General features: G+C 47.3%; 1 protein-coding gene across 3 annotated transcripts in view; it reads left to right on the top strand.

Annotated features, from left to right (window-relative positions):
- Positions 1–20,372, top strand: part of LOC138248832 (galactosylgalactosylxylosylprotein 3-beta-glucuronosyltransferase 1-like) — a 430,422-nt gene that overhangs the window by 1,762 nt on the left and 408,288 nt on the right. The window contains exon 1 of one of the 3 annotated variants that reach the window (XM_069202777.1): positions 608–862. The exons of 1 other annotated variant lie outside the window; for it this stretch is intronic. The gene's annotated coding sequence lies outside the window, so the exon portion shown is untranslated. Of the gene's footprint in view, positions 1–607; positions 1,117–20,372 lie in introns of those variants that run through there. One more of the 3 variants, XM_069202776.1, reaches the window with a different exon arrangement.

Genomic DNA, 20,372 nt, shown 5'->3' with positions numbered 1-20,372 from the left:
AGCGCTGTATGGTGCAGAGAACACAGGGTGCTGTGCGCTGGGGAGGCATGCATTGGGCGCTACGTACCGCAGCAACCGCGGGGTGATGCTCACTGCACTGTGCACATGGGAGGCATTCAACGAGCGCTGGATACAGAACACGGCGTGTACGGGACAGGCGTGCAGTGGGGACAGCGCTGGACTTTGCAGGATGTTGACATGCTAAGCGCGGAGCAGAGAGCCTGGCACTGCTGTGCAATGGGGCGCTGAAGGCTGGTGTGCAGTGAGCACTGGGTGGAGAGCACGGAGTCCAAGGGACTTGCGTGCAGTGGAGACAGCGCGGGATTTTGCAGGAGGTTAGCATGCCGTGAGCGCGGAGTACAGAGCTTGACACTTGTGCAAGAGGGCGCTGAAGGCTGGTGTGCAGTGAGCACTGGATGGAGTGCACGGAGTCCACGGGACTGGCGTGCAGTGGAGACAGTGCTGGGTTTTGCGGGAGGTTGATATGCCTCCTGCAGGTTTTCCTTGGAGAGTATAGTGCAGGGCACTGTTGTGCAAAGGGGCGCTGAAGGCTGCTGTGCAGTGAGCGCTGGATGCAGAGCATGGAGTGTTTGACACTGGCGTGCATTGGACACAGCGCTGGATTTTGCAGGAGGTCGGCATGCCGTGAGCGCGGAGTAAAGAGCCTGGCACTGTTGTGCAAGTGGGCGCTGAAGGCAGGGGTGCAGTGAGCACTGGATGGAGAGCACGGAGTCCACGGGACTGGCGTGCAGTGGAGATAGCGCTGGATTTTGCAGGAGGTCGGCATGCCGTGAGCGCGGAGTACAGAGCCTGGCACTGTTGCGCAAGAGGGCGCTGAAGGCTGGTGAGCGCTGGACACGGGGTGCGTTGCACCGGGGGTGATAGACGTAGGGGACGGAGCCATGAGGCGTAGGCTAGTGAACGCTGGATGAAGCCTCGAGTGACTGTGGTAGTGATATCCAGTGGGGGGACACGCAAAGTAATGCACTGCGTCTTTATGTAGCCCCTCATCAGCCTCGAAGCCCATCGAGGCGCTAGAATTGCATGCGCATAGAAGAAATGCAACGTCTGAGGGTCGGAGCAAAGAGTGTTCTTTTTACGCATCCTGCAGCGGAGGTAAGTTTAGGGCAGGAAAATGATGGGCTTCGATAAGTGACTAGCGTGAGGTAACGGTGAGGCAGGATGCTGGCATGAATCGGACTTCAGGGTGAGAGAGCGGAGACCCGGGCAGTGTGTTGTGCATACTCTGGGTAGGGACAGGTAGGCAATGAGCCCTGCAGGCTGGAGGGCAGGGTAAGGCAGATGGGGTAGGTTGGGTGGTGTCTAGTTCAAGGAAAGTATATAAGGTGACTGAGAGCAGCGAGACGCAAGAAAAGCCGTTAATGTACCTCACAGGTGAGCGTAATTCAGGCGGGGGAGGTAACGTACATCAGAGGTGAGCATCAGTCAGGCAGTGAAAGGTACAGTACATCAGAGGAGGTTTTGCACATCAGAGGTGGGCGTAAGTAACACAAGGAGAGGTATTGTCGATCAGAGGTGAGCGTAAGGCACGCGGGGGGGGGAAGGAAAAATGTACATTAGAGGTGAGCGCAACTCTGGCAGGGGGGGTATTGTACATCAAAGGTGAGCGTAAGTCAGGCAGGGAGAGGTATTGTTCATCAAAGGTGAGCGTAAGTCAGGCAGGGAGAGGTATTGTACATCAAAGGTAAGCGTAAGTCAGGCAGGGAGAGGTATTATACATGAGAAGCGAGCGTAAGGAACGCAGGAGAGGTATTGACAATGAGAAGTGAGCGTGAGGCAGGCAGGGGGAGGTATTGTACATCAGAGGTGAGCGTAAGTCAGACATGCAGAGGTATTGTACATCAGAGGTGAATCTAAGGCAGGCAGGGTAAGGTATTGTATATCTGAGGTGAACGTAAGTCAGGCAGGGAGTGGTACAGTACATCAAAGGTGGATGTAAGTCAGGGAGGGAGAGGTACTATACATTAGAGGTGAGCATAAGTCAGGCAGGGAGAGCTATTGTAAATCAGAGGTGAGAATAAGTCAGGCAGGGAAAGGTATTGTACATCAGAGGTGAGCTGAAGTCAGACAGGGAGAGGTATTGTACATCAGAGGTGAGCGTAAGTGAGGCAGGGAGAGGTATTGTATATCAGAGGTGAACGTAAGTCAGGGAGGGAGTGGTATTGTACATCAGAGGTGAGCGTGTCAGGCAGGGAGAGGTATTGTACTTCAGTGGTGAGCGTGAGTCAGGCAGGGAGAGGTATTGTACATCAGTGGTGAGCGTAAGTCAGGCAGGGAGAGGTATTGTACATCAGTGGTGAGCGTAAGTCAGACAGGAAGAGGTATTCTACATGAGAAGTGAGCGTAAGGCAGACAGGGGGAGGTATTGTACATGAGAAGTGAGCGTAAGGCAGGCAGGGAGAGGTATTTTACATGAGAAGTGAGTTTAAGGCAGGCAGGGAGAGGTATTGTACATCGGAGGTGAGCATAAGTGAGGCAGGGGGAGGTATTGCACATCGGAGGTGAGCGCAAGTTAGACAGGGATTATACCTCAGAGGTGAGCGTAAGTCAGGCAGGGAGAGGTAATGTACATTGGAGGTGAGAGCAGGTCAGGCAGCGAGAGGTATTGTACATCAGTGGTGAGCGTAAGTCAGGCAGGGAGTGGTAATGTACATCAGTGGTGAGCGTAAGTCAGGCAGGGAGCGGTACAGTACATCAGAGGTGGATGTAAGTTGGGTAGGGAGAGCTATTGTACATCTGAGGTGAACGTAAGTCAGACAGGGAGTGGTATTGTACATCAGAGGTGAGCGTAAGTCAGGCAGGGAGAGGTATTGTACATCTGAGGTGAACGTAAGTCAGACAGGGAGTGGTATTGTACATCAGAGGTGAGCGTAAGTCAGGCAGGGAGAGGTATTGTACATGAGAGGTGAGCGTAAGTCAGACAGGAAGAGGTATTGTACATGAGAAGTGAGCGTAAGGCAGGCAGGGAGAAGAATTGTACATCGGAGGTGAGCGTAAGTCAGACAGGGAGAGGTATTGTACATCAGAGGTGAACGTAAGTCAGGCAGGGAGTGGTATTGTACATAAGAAGTGAGCGTAAGGCAGGCAGGGAGAAGTATTGTACATCGGAGGCGAGCGTAAGTCAGGCAGGGAGAGGTAATGTACATCAGAGTTGAGAGCAGGTCCGGAAGGAGAGGTATTGTACATCAGAGGATAGTTTCATCCAGGCAGTGAGTGGTATTGTTCTTCAAGGATGAGTGTAAGCCAGGCAGACAGAGGTATTTATATCCGAAGTGAGAGTTAGCCAGGTGTGATGAGTATTTTAGAGGTACTGTAAATCAGAGGAGAGTGGAATCCAATCATTCAGAGGTATTGTACATCAGAGGAGAGTGGAAGCCAAGCAGTGCACAGTATTGTACATCAGAGAAGAATGTAACGTGAATATTGTATAGCAAAGGTAGTTTAAGCAAGGCAATGGGAGGTTCTGTGCATCAGAAGTGAGTATTAGCCAGGCTGTGGGAGGTATTGTGCATCAGGGATGAGTTTAAGGCAGGCGGTCCGAGGTATTGTACATCAGAGATGAGAGCAAACCAGGCAGTGATGGCTATTTGAGAAGTACTATCCATCAGTGGAGAGTGTGAGCCTGACAGTGATAGGTATTGTGCATCATAGATGAGTGAAAGGCAAGCAGCGAAAGGTTTTATACTTCAGTGGCGAGTGTACACTAGGGGTATTATAAATCAGAGGTGAGTGGAGGGTGCATATTGTCATTCAGTTGACACTATAGTTGGTATCGTGCATCAGTGTTGAAGTAAAGAGACTGTGCATCAGCAATAGAGTAATGCAGGCAGTGAGATATCTTAGATCACATGTGAGTGTAAGGCAGGCGACAAGAGGTTTTGTGAATGGGAGGTGAGTGTTGTGTTGTGAGAGGTTCTGTGCATCAAGGTTGGTGTAAGGCGTGAATTGGGGTTACTCTAAGGCAGTCAGTGAGAGGGGCTGTAGATCAGAGGTGAGTGTAAAGGGGCTAATGCAATTCACAGAGGAGGGCTGTGGAGCACCCCTAGTGTAAGGATAGTATTGTGGATCAGGGATAGCGTGATACATCCTGGGGACCAGCTGCTCAATGGAAGGCAGATATTGTGCCATCAGAGTTATGGCAAGGCATGTATTGTGCATTTGGGATAGGGTAAGTCAGGCAGTGAATGGTGTTGTGCATCAGAGATGAGTGTATGATGAGTACTGTGCAGCAGAGTTAGTGTAAGGTGGGTATTGTTAATCAGGGGTGACTATGAGGCAGCCATGTTGTCCAGAGAGTAGTGTGAGGCGGATCTTACACATCCGAGTTGGTGTAAAGCAAATATTGTACATTATGGTTAGTGTGAATCATGAAATGTGAATACAGCTCAATCTAAACCATACAAAAAGTGATGGATGGAATGCTTAAATTAGCCTCATTCATTGGTAATTACACGGGACGCCTCTACGTCCATTGTTATTTTGCTCACATAAGCAACCCAGGGCTAGTTTTGCCCTCATTAGGACTTATCGGCCAGGAATAACGTGGTTCCATTGGCACATTGTGCACGGGACCAGCGGCTGACCATACCAGTCCCTCTTCAGGGCGACTGTAGAACGTGCCTCTTTTTGACATGGTCAGCCCACTTTTTGCTCACTGGTACTGATGTTGTTGATTGATAGTGCACTGGGTCCCTGCTAACCAGGCCCCAGTGCCAGTACCCTTTCCATAAAAATGAGACAAATGGAAATTGTAACCCAACTAGCAAAGGATTTAGCACATCTGTAAGTCCCTAGTAAAGGTCCTGAGTGCTAAAGAGGGAACCTAAGAGCTGCAGCATTTATTATGCAACCCACACTCAAACGCATTCAGACTGTGATTGCAGACTGCATGAAATGGTAAAAACCATTTTGAAAGCATAACATTGCACACACCCTGTGTACAAAGTCCACAACCCTTGCGTGCAATATATGTACGTCACCCCTACAGCAGGCCTTAGAGCCCTAGAGCCTTAAGGCAGGGTGCATTATATTACATGTAAGGGCACATCTGCATGAGTGGGCGTACCCCTGTGATGCCTAGTTCCATTGCTAGACATTGCAAGAGTTCTGGAAGCCATTTTGAGGACATGTACTGTGCACTGTTCATTACCAGTTACCCAGCTACATGATGGCTTCACTGAAAATACAGGTGTTTGGTATCAAACACCTCATCTTAATAAATTCATACAGATGCCAGTATCAGATTTATTATGACATCTACACAGAGGGCATCTTAGAAGTTCCCCCTGAAAATCTGCTACTCCCCTAGTGTGCTGAGTGACAGGTATCGTCCAGCCTGCCACCACAGCCGATTCTGACCCCCTGCAGTGTTCAGCTAGCCAAGCCTCTCTGCACCCGAGCCCCAAAGCCTGGGTTCATGAACTTGGACTTCACCCCCTTGGCCAAGAAGTCTCCAACGAGCCGACTCCCTCCCCTTGGGATTCCACCGGACATGTCCCCAAGTCGCCCTTTGCAGTCTCTGTTGACTTAAAAGGTCCCTTTAAACTTCTACTGCTGTAGCCAACGCGATAAGCACCACTGAACGCGGACACACTAGGGCAGGTAAACCTGAACTGCTGGTGGATCTTTGGACCTTGACCCCCCAACACCTTAAATCTTAAAGGTCCCCTTCGACAAACACTTGCAAGTTTATGTATGCAGTATAAGGGCCTGATTTAGATATCGGCGGATGGGTTACTCCATCACAATGGTGACAGATAGCCCGTCCGTCGAAATTTGAATCCCATAGGATATAATGGGATTTAGATTTCGGCAGATGGGGTATCCATCACCATTGTGACTGAGTAACCCGTCCCCCAATATCTAAATCAGGCCCTATGTTCTTTCCTCCTATAGGATAACATTACCGCGTTCGAGGCTACCACCTCAAAACCGTTATTTGTGCATTGTTTGTGTTTCTTGCAAAATTCATAATTTCGAAAGTACTTACCTGATATCGATGATCCTGGTGTCTAAAATATATAAACATCTGTGTTATTTTTTATAAATTGGTCTCGGAATTCTTTTTAAGTGTGTGTACCATTTATTGTCTCTGTGTGTGGAACAAATGCATAACACTCCCCTCCGATTAGCCTAAGCTGCACAAACAGAGTGCTTGGGGTTATTAAAGTAAGCCATGTAAACCAAATGCGAGTCATCTGAAATTTTTACCGGGTGTACCCCTACATTGGTACACTACATAAAAAATGGCTCCATACAGCGACATACTGAAGTATACAAGGATGCAGCCCGAGTAATTACCAGTGACTGAGATTAATTAAAGCATTCCATCCATCACTTTTTAGTGTACCATTCTGATGCCCGATCCCTTCCTTAATTTGAGCTGGTGACTGCAGCTGGAACTGACAAGCACTTATTTTTACAGAAAGGCACTTATATTTTTTCTTCCGACTTTGACCCATAGCAAGAGATAGAAAAAAACACAAAGGGGGAAGGAGAGAAAAACAGAAAAAGAGTGACAAAACGAGAAAACAGGGACACAAAATAACCTTCAAGAGTGAGACAGCTCGGCAGGAAGTGTTGCGTGGTGGAAGAACAAGGCATGAAGTGAAATCAAGACTAGACAACCTTGGTATCCATCAACCGTGGCATGTGGCAGTGCCAGCTGCAGGTTTCTGAGAAAAGCTTTGGGTCTGGCACTTATTATTTTACACATTAGGCAGCGCCTCCTCCATCCTTCATGTGGTGTATCGCATGAGAGTTCCATCGCAGGCATTACCTTAGCCTAAACACTTAATCTGGAGGGAAGCACGGGTGAAGGCAAGAAGAATAATTCTATACTTTGCTTGGTGATTTAGTTGCAGGTGTTATAAGTAACTGAAAGGTGACATCCAGGCACTACAAATAGACCCCCAAAATATATAATGCAATCTGAGACTCTCCAATATCCTCAGGAGCGTTTAGTCTCATTTACACCACTAGGAGGCAGTACTATTCCATTCAATATTGTAGGAAGCTGGCTTTGTATATACTATACCAAAATGAGATATAGTGTACACAGAGTCCATAGGCTCCCCAGAGGCGTAACAGAGGCTGAAGTAGATAATACTACTGTAATGCTCTCTTTTGGGGTAGTGCAGTCGAGCAGTTAGGCTTATCAGAGAGTAGTGCAAAGCATTTGTTGTACACACACGGACAATAGAAGAAGCACACACTCGATGACTTAACTCCAGACCAATAGCTTTTATATAGCAAAAATATATTTTGTTAATTTATTTCTCGAACCACAAGATTCAAGTTGCAGGTAAGTACATAAATTAATATGTGTTTCACATATGTATCAATACCACTTTGATTGGAATTGATAAATTGTACAGTTTTTGAATAAATGGCAATAATCTGTTTTAAAAGTTGACACTGCAATTTTCAGAACAGTTCCTGGGGGGAAGAAAAGTTAGTATGTTTTGCAGGTAAGTACAGCACCTGCAGTTCCAGTCTCCGGGGTTAGGAAGTCCACTGGTTGGGGTTCAAGTTAACCCCAAACACCCACCACCAGCAACACTGGGCCGGTCGAGGTTGGCAAAGTTGAGGCAAGTTTAACGTGGCTCCTATGGAGACTGGGGGCACTTGATTTCAGATCTGCTGGCAGGTAAGTACCCGCGTCTCCAGAGGGCAGACCTGAGGGGTTTTAGAGAGGCACTGGGGGGGCCACAAGTAGGCACCAAACTCACTCCCTCAGCGGAGCAGGGGAGGACGGGTGAGGGTGCAAACAGTGCGTCGGGCTCCCGATCCTTTCTTAAGAGGGGATCCTGGGGGTCGTGTCAGAAAAACCACAGGCTGGACAGGTAAGAGGACTACCGCTGAATGTTGCTGCACTGGAGGGCGAGTTTCCAAAGACTGGAGCCTGTGGTGGCAGTGTATCTTTAGGCGTCGGATATCTTTGTCAGGAGCTTTTGCGGCCGGGGGTCCTCTAGATTCACACTGCAGGTGTCGTTGTGGGGGACAGGAGAGGTCAACCCAGGGTGAGCACTTGTGCGGAATTGCCTGGGGATCCTCTCTAGCCAGTTGGACCACCAGGACACGGGCCATGGGCGTCGGGTGCAGAGTGGTCAGGACTCGCGGAACGGGGAAAGCTCTGGAGTCCTTAGATGTAGTTTCTTCTTGGACAGAGCCACTGTCTACAGGAGTTCTTGGTCCTCTGGGATGCAGGCAGTCCTCTGGAGCTTGGCAGAGGTCACTGGACCCGTAGGATGCATCGCTTTCTTTTGCAGGTTCTTTGAAGCAGGAGACAGGCCAGTAGGGCTGGGTACAAGTTAGTTTTCATCTTCCCACTTCTCTGCTGGGGCTTCAGCTTGGCAGTCATTCTTCTTTTTTCTTGTGAGGTCACCAGGAACCTCACAACTTGAGTTCAGGGGAGTCCTTAAATCCTGGATTTTGGGGTGTTACAGGGTTCAGAGGGCAGCAGCCAATGGCTACTGACCCTGAGAGTGGCTTCACAAACCTAACCCTAGTGATCCCTGTTAGAAATGGGGTCTCTAGTTGGCAGTCGGTTTGCACCCTGTCCAAGTAGGGACCCTCATTCCAGTTAGGATGAGGGAGATACCTGCTCAGATAACCCCTGCTCACCCCCTTGGTAGCTTGGCACGAGCAGTCAGGCTTATCTCAGAAGCAACGTGTAAAGCATTTGCACATAACACACAATAATAAGTGAAAACACTACAAAAGGACACCACACCGGTTTTAGAAAAATAGCCAATATTTATCTATATAAAACAAGACCAAATACGATAAGAATCCAACATGCAGTAAGAAAAATATGAATTATGCAAGATTTACTCAAAACGACAGTTCCTTGAAGTCGATAGCTCCACCTGGGGTTATCACGGTGTCGTGATCAACAAAACCAACAGTTCAGGCCGGCCACGGTGTTGCAGGCCAGCTACGGTGTCGGGAAAACCCGCAAACAGTACCTTGGATTTTCAGGGCGTCGTGATCCTCAAGGTGAGCTCCGGAAGGCGGCGTCACGGACGTCACGGCGTTGGGTCCGGAGTCGGTGCAGGAGTCGTTGGGCCCATGAGGTCACACGCGTTGCAGATCGAGTTCCAGGCTGATGAAGTCAGGTGCGCCGGCGTGGATGCCATCGGGGCTGCGGTGTGAAGTGGGACAATGCGACGTGCGGTGCCCACAGGTCATGGTGCAGGCAGCAGCTCGGTGACGGCGTCCAGCGGTGTCGGTGAGACCAGGGCTGCGGTGTGAAGCGGGGCGGTGCGACATGCGGTGTCCACAGGTCATGGTGTAGGCAGTGGCATCGTCGTTACTGAAGCGCTGTCGTCGGTAGGCCCAAGCCAGCGGTGCGGGATGGGACGGTGCTTCGTGACCCTCACGAGCGGTGTCCACAGGCCATGGTGCAGGCAGGATGCCTGGAGACGACACAGGAGTCAATGGTGCTGGCGTCGGTGGACCGGGGCTGCGGTGCGGAATGGGACGGTGCTTTGTGTACCTCACGAGCGGTGTCCACAGGCCACGGTGCAGGCAGCGGTGCCGGTGTCAGCAGGAGCGTCGTCGTCGGGGATGCCCAGGCTGCGGTGTGAGCAGGTGATGCCGGAGTGTGGGGCCCACAGGTCGCGGTGCGAGCAGCGGCTCGGTGAAGTCGTCCGATGACGGCGTCGGTGAGACCAGGGTTGTGGTGTGAAGCGGGGCAATGCGACTGTGTGTGGCGTCGGCAGGTCACGGTGCAGGCCAGCGGCGTCACTGTGGTTTCTCCTCTTGAACAACACAAAATGCACAGTTCCCAGTGCTGCAGGTTGAGGAAGCTGAAGTCTTTGGTGTCCCTGAGACTTCCAACAGGAGGCAAGCTGTACTCCAAGCCCTTGGAGAATTTTCTCAAGCAGGACACACAGCAAAGTTCATCCTTTGCACTCTTTTCAGGCAGAAGCAGCAGCTGCAGGCAAGTCCAGCAAAGCAACACAGCAAAGGGACAGTACTCCTCGTTCAGCTCTTCAGGTCTTCTCCTGGGCAGAGGTTCCTCTTGATTCCCGAAAGATTCTAAAAGTCTGGGGTTTTGAGTCTGCTTCTTATACCCAGTTCTGCCTTTGAAGTTTCCGAACTTCAAAGCAAAGTCTCAAGTGTTTGCAAGATCCTTCCTTGTCCAGGCCAGGCCCCAGTCACTCACCAGGGGGTCGGTAGTAGCATTTGATTTACAGGCCCTGGGCACCTCTAGTGCACTTTACAACAGTCCCTCTCCTCCAAACTTAGATGGCGGATTCTGCAGGGATGTGGTCACCTCAGCTCTGGACACCTTAGGGGTGGTCCTAGCTGGGGTGGTCACTTCTTCCTGCTTACCCTAATTTTCCCGCCGGACTTGCCACCAAAATTGGGACTTTGTCCAGGGGGGGGGGGCAACTCCACTAGCTGGGGTGCCCTGGTGCACTGTAACTAGAGGACTGACCCTCTGAGGCTCACCGCCAGATGTTACAGTTCCTCCAGGGGGGAGGTGTGAAGCACCTCCACCCAGTGCCGGCTTTGTTTCTGGCCACGGAGAGCACAAAGGCTCTCACCCCATGTGGCCAGAAACTCGTCTCTTAGTGGCAGGCTGGCACTGACCATTCAGCCCTGTACTAAAGGATTGGGTAAAATATAGGGGGCATTTCTAAGATACCCTCTGGGTGCATGGTTCAATACATCCAACACTGGCATCAGTGTGGGTTCATTGTGCTGAAAAGTTTGATACCAAACTTCCCAGTATTCAGTGAAGCCATTATGGAGCTGTGGCGTTTGTAATGACAAACTCCCAGACCATATACTCATTATGGCTACACTGCACTTACAATGTCTAGGAATGGACTTAGACACTGTAGGGGCATATTGCTCATGCAGCTATGCCCTCACCTGTGGTATAGTTCACCCTGCCTTTGGGCTGTAAGGCCTGCTTACCTATGCCACAGGCAGTGGTTTGTGGGCATGCCACCCTGAGAGGGATGCCATGTCGACTTGTCCTTTTTTTTCTCCTCCAGGCTCCAATGGCAGTGTTTAGGTGCTTGGTGAGGGGTCCCCTAGGGTGACATAATACATGCTGCAGCCCTTGGGGACCTTCCCTGGCCACAGGGCCCTTGGTACCATAGGTACCTTTTACGAGGGACTTACCTGGGTGTCAAGAGTATGCCAATTGTGTAAACACAGGTACAGATTTTGGGAAAGAACACTGGTGTTGGGGCCTGGTTAGCAGCGTCCCAGCACACTCTCAATCAAAGTTGGCATCAATATCAGGCAAAAATGTGGGGGGTAACCATGCCAACAAGGGCACTTTCCTACAAATGTGTTCCTGGGTGTGTCTGAGTTATTAGTCATTGTTGAGCCCATGAACCGGTTTTGCACTTCAGCCCTATCAAACAAGGGAATGCAGCTTCTTTTAAATGTATGTTCCTATAAAATAATACAATACAATATAATAAAAAAATCATATTATATATTTTAATATAATATATGTGTAGCTGACATCTCACACTCCATAGTTTCTGGGTGCTTACATGATAGATGTAATTAAAATCCAACTCTTTTTATCAACCTCAAATGATCAGTAACTACGCACGTCCACCTGTGGCGCCCTCCCCTGCAAGAACACATTTTTGCAGGTCCTAGACACAGTACAGCACCCTTTGCTGCCCCCTGCTGGGGATAAATATCACCTCCTCTAAACCATCTCCTCCTGCTGAGGTTTACGTCATCATTACCGCTTAAGCCTGGCCGCAAGGCACCTGCCTTTAGTTTCCTTAGAGCTTGTCTGCCCTGCAAAGGATGAAAGGCGGAGCCTGTCCAGCCAAGGTTTGTAGTTACTCAGCCCACTGACTCATGTTCTCAGTGCCCTGTGGATGGGAAGAGACACTGCTATAGATGACGGTGCACAATTTAATCACCTTGTGTGTGATAAGGATCAAGGCCCATATTTATACTTTTTGACGCTAAACTGCGCTAACGCAGTTTAGCGTAAAAAAAATTTGCGCCGTCTAACGCCATTCTGAAGCGCCATGCGGGCGCCGTATTTATGGAATGGCGTTAGCCGGCGCAAGCAGACCGGCGCTGCCTGGTGTGCGTGGAAAAAAGCCATGTACACCAGACAGCGCCGGCGTAGGGGGAAAATGGCGTATGGGCGTCTTAAAATGGGGCAAGTCAGGTTACGTCGAAAAAAATCGTCGTAACCCGACTTGCGCCATTTTTTTTCGACGCCCATCCCCCATCAACATGACTCCTATCATTGTAAAGATAGGAGTCATGCCCCCTTGCCCAATGGCCATGCCCAGGGGACTTCTGTCCCCTGGGCATGGTCATTGGGCATAGTGGCATGTAGGGGGGCACAAATCAGGCCCCCCTATGCCACAAAAAAAAAAAAAAAAAAAAACTTACCTGAACTTACCTTAATGTCCATGGGATGGGTCCCTCCGTCCTTGGGTGTCCTCCTGGGGTGGCCAAGGGTGGCAGGGGGGGTCCCTGGGGGCAGGGGAGGGCACTCTGGGCTCATTTTGAGCCCACTTGTCCCTTAACGCCATGCCTGACCCAGGTGTTAAAAAGCGGCGCAAATGCGCCGTTTTTGGCCACGCCCACTCCCGGGCGTCATTTTTGCCCGGGAGTATAAATACCACGTAAAGGCCTGGGAGTCATTTTTTAAGACGGGAACGCCTCCCTTGCATATCATTAACGCAAGGAAGGGGTTCACGCTAAAAAATTACGCACACTCCGGGCACTTTGGCGCCCGAAGCGTCTAACGCCATAGTATAAATATGGCGTTAGTTGGCGTTAGTTTAGCGTCGAATTTGCGTCGAAAAAAACGACGCAAATTCGGCGCAACCAGAGTATAAATACGGCCCCAAATGTAGAGTATTGATTATGGTATCAAATGCATGGATGTGCGCTTGGAAACATGGCATATTCCCTTAAGAAAAGGACCAGTTTCAACCATTTAGATCTCTAGGAACTATCTTGTTTCTCAACCAAGGACACTGTTTCATTAATTTTTAATCTCTTTTAAAAAGCGGTGGTACCAAATGTGGGTTGCTATTTGCAGGGCCTGTACAGATTTAAGGATTCTATGAACAAATAGGAATGTTTTGCATTATGCATTGTACAAATAAAAAAAAACAGCATGGGCCTGGAAGATGTATTTCACCAAAATAAAGACATAAAAACGAAGGGGACCTATTCAGAGATGAATTCTGCAGTATATAATGCGTTGTTCCTGTGGCACTCTTTTACGTACTCTTACACACCTTTGTGAATTGGCCTCAAAACTTGTTAAATGGGAATTAAATGAGAATTTTCATTGACGATTAATATTTATTCAGTACAAATACAGGGGTCTGTGCTCTTTTTGCACTTTTACAAATAGGGAGTTGGGCGTCTAGGGGTCGATTCACATAGTAATATTAGCGTATGTAAAACAGTCCTCCAGTAGCACTACTTCCAATATTCATAAATGCACTTGTGAGTCACCCCCATGGACCACAAACATAAAGATCAAATCAACATATTTGCCTTCAAGCACATAGACAAACCCCAGCCTGTTGGCTTTGTGAATTTTGAATAAGCTGTTTATGTATCCCCCACCTCATCTGTTGCTCACTTGCCCCTCCCTGCTCAGGATTCCCCCCCCTCCACCCCACTACCATGTGGTCTTGCGTTGCTTACCCTTCCTGCCTACCCACCTGCTCCTGTAACATACCTCGACCTTCCCAGTTGCTTTAAAAAAAAAAGATTTATCTATTTTTTTTAGTTTTTGGAGGACCAGGCAGCTGCAATTTAATGCCGAGCTACTCCTTTCTTTATCATGTTCTTTTGTGCACATTTTATTGTTTTTTTAATTTACTGATGAGTGAAAAAAAGCAAAAATGACCACAGCAGCGTCATGATGTATGCACGCACACGCACGGTGACGCATGGCCAGCCATTCATCATTATGCTGAGGTTGGCTACTTTCTCTTTATTTTTTCCTCAGTGCTATTTAGCATTGGCAACAAGTTTTTGACAAAGCCAACAGGTAAGTTCATTTATTTCAAAGGCGAGATCTCTGGATTTGCCAATCCTTGTTTCATTTGGCAGGAAATTGGCATGTTTTCCTGCAAAAACTTTTATCTTTCAAGGTACATACAAATATTTCCCACACCAGGACTTTTGATATCCATCCTATGCAAACCTATGCTGCTGACAGCCTCTGGGATAAAAGGATACACATATGGGGCTAGTTCACAAAGGAGGTCTGAGTGTGAAAAGTAGTATTCCTGCACTGTTACCTCTGGTGCCCATAAAAGGCTTCGAGACTAGGCCTGAAAAGAGTGAAAATAGAACATTCATTTACAATTAATGCAGATAGAAAGTACTTTGCCCTCTTTGCACCTTTACTAACAGTTGGGCATTTAGGAACAATTCACAAAGGCATAAATTAAGTTGTATTTATATAGATGTACTTCACATACTCTTAAAGGTCTTTGTGAAATAGCCCTGTTGTTTTTCCTGCATTCCATCCCTGTGATACCTGTATAATAATACTAAAACTGTACTCATTATTTCCCGATACTAATCCATCACTAATTCTTGTTGGGTTCCAGAGTAGCGTGCTACTCACCGAAAAGCGCTTCGGCGCCTCGCCAGGGGTAGTAAGCGCTATATAAATACGATTACAATACAATACAATACAATAATATCCAGGGCACATACAATTATGGTATTCTGCGGCCATGGTGTTTTCCGCATAATAGTGTGTTTGCCACATCATCTGTCATCTGCTACATAAATTGCAGATTTTTAAAAAAAATGGTTCTAGCTCAAATGGATCAAAAGTTACTAAAAACACAGTGACACATGTTGCCACCCAGTGGAAGGCCTATCACAAAGGTTGACTAGTCACCTCTCAGCTGCCTTTTACTCTATTTGGGTGTTATACAGGTACTAACGAGGTGAACCTTTACCCAGACAGTGTTAACAGGTGTAAATGCCAAATAAATAAAGTAAAGCTATCGGAAATTGTGCTGCATAATCAGGGGTGTAACTTGGTCACTAAATTTGGGGGGGTGTGAGCTTGAGATTTTGCAACAATCATGCTGGCATATGTTAAAATGCAACGTGTGACAAGCAGGGTGCATGAGAAGGGCCTAAGAGGCAGTGGAAAGGGACAGGAGGGTAGATTGGCAGGAGTACTAAATGAGAGAAAACATAATATTTTGTTAAATAACTAAAATTTCTTAGGACTTTCAAAACAGAGAGAGAGAGAGAGAGAGAGAGTGTGCGTTTTTGTCTGTATCTATATGCAAAAGTTCCTGCTGAAATCTGACATACACCTCATCATACCCGACTGAAAGCCCCTGTCACTAACTATTCATAAAAAATATATTTGTTATGAAAAAACAGCCCCCTGAAAGTTACGCGCCTGCGCATAATTAGAATTTTCTCGCCATATAATTTAGTCAACCCTGCCACATAACTTGGTCCTCCCACTCCACATAATTCCAGTGGTACTGATAATACCTCATTGGTCCAGTTGTTACATCTCCACTCGCTTGTAATAAAATGGCCTCCATGCTCTAGAGTGATAACATTTGAGTTGGTGGGTCACAAGGCCCCCTACCAGAGCTGACAGTGTTAGAACAACTCCCTAAGCCAAGAGCCACCGCCTCTTGTGATTCTTCTCAGGCCCTGCCATGTGAGCTTTCTTTCTCTGACATTTCACACTAATTTTAACACACACTTTGAAATTGGTATATTGTAAATTGCTTAAAACACTTGTTCCTCGCAAATTACGAGGCTCATCTTGGTTTATTTTAATTCAAAAGAAAGGATTTCAAATGTTTTCTGCATATCCACACTTAAGAGTACATCTTGCATCAGATGGATAATTCCCACCACGTATCATGGGGGCAGGGGTTTGGAGTCAGTATTTATTATGAAGTATAAAGTACTCCACGCCTTCGGTAGGATGGGATTTTACAAGACACCCCGGAGTCTTGTGACCTTATTAATTCGCTCTCCAGTGAGCCTTGCAGCCCCAGGTGGTCATAAAACAATTTGATGACCAAGATTACAGCATAATATACCCCAAACTATGCAGGATATTTCAAATCACCGTGCAGACATGTGATCTTATAAACTAATTCCACCTTTAGCTCTGCCCCATTAAAGCCCTGCCCATGAAGATCCTTAAACTCCTTCGAAGCTAGTGAGACATGGAATAAAGCACCTTCAGCTGGACACTAGAAGCCCACTGCAAGTCATATTTGAAACCTGTGCAGTGGCGTAACATAGTAACCGAGCTCCAGCCCTCCACCCCCAATATATGAGATAAAGTACCCCTACGTGAACATTACAAGGAGACTGGAAGTTGCTTAGGAGTACTATAAACTAACTCAATGTTTAGAGTTGTCTAGCTGTAGGGTCATAAACTCATGCATGGTTGTTAGGAGTGGGAGATGAATTCTGCTCCGCCGGCGGAGCTGGCGGAATTTGTCCACTCCGCGTTACCCTTATAATGTGGGTTTCGATCAAATTCTGCCAACCGCTGCATGGTGGAGTTTTTATTTCCTGCGGCTCACCAACGGTAAGTTGCTTGGTGCGAGCGAGAATTGGCATCCCCTAGCCTGATTTGCGGGCACTAAGAGGTCACAGTGAGATATTCTCACTGCGAACGGTCGCAGGCGGTCCCACCATTTGCTGTGAGAAGGCTGCCGCTCGAGTAGAAAATGTACTAGAGCGGCAGCAAAATCAACTCGAGCAGCAGCGCCCTCTGGCGCGCCGCGTGGTACCATTTGCGCTGATTTTGCAGTGCAGAATGAGCTCCTGGTGTGAAACATCAGCATGAGCAGCGCAATGTGGCGATTTTCGCCCATTTGCGGAACTCCTTGCAATCTCACAGAGTTTTGATGTAACTCCACGGAATTCTGCAGAGAGAAACTCCACGAGTTCCGTGCATCCCTAGTTATCAATATTCTTATAGTGTATAGAAGGCGATATTCTACCACATGCATTCTCATTTTTGTTGCAAACATTTCTCAGGTTGCTGAACAAGCTATACTAATTTACATTTTTTATTGCTTTGACCTTAATTTACCTGCCAAGACATCACCAATAAACTTTCTAATATCTGATATTGCATTAAAATGCCTGAAATGTATTCAGTGGAAAACACCTTTTTTCTATTTTTTACCTGCCGCGGGGAGTTTGATTATCTACAAAAGAATAATTTCGGAACCTGTTCAGGAAAAAAGGAAGTTCTTCCTCATGATAAAAGAAGCACTGACCAATGGTGGTGTTTCACCAAAACCATATGATTATAGGAAGTGAGAATGCAGACCCTATAACACCTAGGCCCATATGTATACTTTCTTTGCGCCACATTTGTGCAATTATTTTATGCAAAAACAGCGCAAACTTGCAAAATATAATTGTGGCCCATATTTATACTTTTTTAGCGCCGCATTTGCGTCATTTTTTTATGCAAAAGAGGCACAAACTTACAAAATACAACTGTATTTTGTAAGTTTGCGCCTCTTTTGCATCAAAGAGCGGCGCAAATAAGCCGCTAAAAAAGTATAAATATGGGCCTGTATTTTGTAAGTTTGCTCCACTTTTGCGTCAAAAAATGACGCAAATGAGGTGCTAAAAAGGAATAAATATGGGCCTGTATTTTGTAAGTTTGCTCCACTTTTGCGTCAAAAAATTACGCAAATGAGGTTCTAAAAAAGTATAAATATGAGCCATAATTATGTTTTGTAAGTTTGCGCTGCTTCTGCATCAAAAAGTGACGCAAGTGCGGTGCAAAAAAAGTATAAATATGGTCCCTAGCATGTTACACAGAGGATCAGTGAACATTTCGGGTATAGAAGCTTTTTGTCTAACTGGGCGCTTCCATGTACTGAAAAAAAGTGCCTTTATAAACGCCTTTATTTAGCCCTTTTGTAGCAATTTAGAAGCACCAAAAGGAGGTGCCACGGCCTACACCAGGCCTGATGAAAGGTCGAGCTTTAAATCACTGCTTGGAATGGAGAAGTGGAGGTCCCTTGCACCAAAGTACCTGATGACATTGGCATCTGAGAAGTGTGGGGCTTGCCCTTTAAAAGGTACTGCTGAGAAGAGCACACCCTCACCCTCTCAAAATAGAGAAGTGCAGGTACTCAGTACCTGCCAGTACCGGCCCATCTAAAGCACTGACGTACATGACTTATGAACCTGATGTTGGGCTGTGGGCTGTTTTAAAAAACAATATTGAAAATTTGAGTCTGCAGCATGCTGATAAATAGACAAAAACAGTTATCATAAAAACTAGTAATGTCTAATTCCCTATTTTTAAAATATCAGTGGGGCATTGAGTCACAGGGGTTCTGAGCAGATCACTGGGGTTGCTGACACACATTGCTATCCTCACCTGTCCCTAAAATGATGCTCCCAACATTCGTAACTAAGTGGAGGTCAGTGGAAAGTTGCTGGTCTGAGTCTGGACAGCCAGAACCATCACACAAAATGTCTACCAGCTAAAAGTATCAAAACAAATACTATGGGGGCAGCATCAAGTCAATACAAGATGCTGTAGCCCCTTTAGTCATGGTGTAGATCTGGGGTGGGACATCCTGTGTATGGATGCCCAATAAGCAAAGGTTAGTGGAAGTGATGCAATGCACAGGATCCCCCTGTCAGGCTCTCAGCAGCATCCTACTTGTTGCTGATGGGATAAGGGGAGGAGCCCTGTTTACTTTGTCCCTGCTGCTGCTGCTTTCATGGCTCCAGAGTCCAGGAGTAGTAAGCTGATATCTATGGGTACCTACCAAAGGGCAAGCCAGTCATACCCGCTGGTATCCGTGGCTGCCACTAAATGACACCCATGCAGGAGATGGTGTTGTGGGACTGCCCAGGGGCAGCTGCCATGGGGCGGGTTAGCGGCACCTGCTCGCCCCAGCAGAAAAGCGACATCCTTGCGCAACTCAGCGAGAGGCGCAGAATGCTATGGGATGGCATGAGAAGGACAAGAGTACTTTTGGGCAGGTTTGTCAAAGACAGGGGTACAATTTGGAGCACATCTAGAAGTAAAATCCATATCACAGAAGACTGATGCACACTGTCAAGGCTCCTGTCCCCCACTGTGTAACTCTCCCAGGCTAGGCATGCTTTTATGTTCTGAGTACTTAGTGAGAATGTTTTAAGGGTTTGCTCAGCACTATTTGTTTTTTCAACAGTGCTTCACCTGAGGTATTTCAGTTCCTTTTCACTACCTTTCTCAGTGTTGTAGTCTGGGCTCACTGCACTTTTTAAATTTCATTACAAATGTGTTAAGGGAATGACAGTGACCACCTGGAGTTATGCTGTGCTCTGCACAGAGTAGGCCATGTAATTATTCCTTCTGTGTCTCTTGAGTTGAATGCACGTCCCTGCAACCTTGGCCCAGATTTACTAAGGATTTGCTCAGGCGATTGCGTGATGTGGTTCTCTGTGATGCACAGAGGCACCAATGGAGATGACCTTTCAAACATAACTTGTAGTTTTGCAGCAAAAGTTGAAGCAAGTCCAGCACTAATATCCTTTATGTTGAGGAACACTTGGCCCTGTTAAATCCAGGCCTGGAGTGGGAACCCAAAGCAGCCCTGGCAAAATGTGTCAGGCCAGCACCCATGTGTTTTCTAGCACCTCTCTTACCAGTGTGGGGTGTCGGAGCACTTTACATCACACACACTTAGACCATGAATCATACATGTGTGAATCAGTGTATAGAGAATGTTACATAAAACAAAGAGAATTACAAGGTGTAGGATTCATATCATCCCCACTGGTAGCATTTTTTAAGAGTGCACGGTCTGGGGAAGCATAAACTCAGGATTCAGAATGCAACACAGTGGCTAGGGTTGACTTTGCTAATAACAAATGTTTTCTATCCAAACAAACCCCTTTAAGCAAAATTAGAATAATCTAAGACTGGGAAAAAAACATACCTTTCTAACCTGCACCATGTAGTTTGGATGCAGCTCTTTGAAGGCAGTTCGTAGCTCACTGTGCTAGTTTATGATTGTAACTTATGAACTGCACAGTAACAAAAGAATCTCTCTGACAAAAGCAGTATCCCACTGACCATTGCACATAAAATACTGTTCTGTGATCTGCATAGTACACGTTCTTTGCATCAGGCAGATGAACCCACTGTGCTACCTTAGATGAGTCAACCTTGCGGGCTGCTCTTGGAACAAGGGGAGCCCCCTGCGGCTTCTAAAGCGGCCCAGCAACAAGCAAAGCATCCATCTGCTTCTACATTGTGCAGCAACAAGCGAAGTGCACTGCGTCTTCTAAAGTGCTGCAGCAACAAGCCGAGCACCCTGCAGCTTCTAAAGTGC

The sequence above is a fragment of the Pleurodeles waltl genome, chromosome 8 (assembly GCF_031143425.1).
Source record: "Pleurodeles waltl isolate 20211129_DDA chromosome 8, aPleWal1.hap1.20221129, whole genome shotgun sequence".
Taxonomy (NCBI): Eukaryota; Metazoa; Chordata; class Amphibia; order Caudata; family Salamandridae; genus Pleurodeles; species Pleurodeles waltl.
Note: the sequence above shows the minus strand (reverse complement) of the source record. Positions and strands in the feature narration are given on the sequence as shown.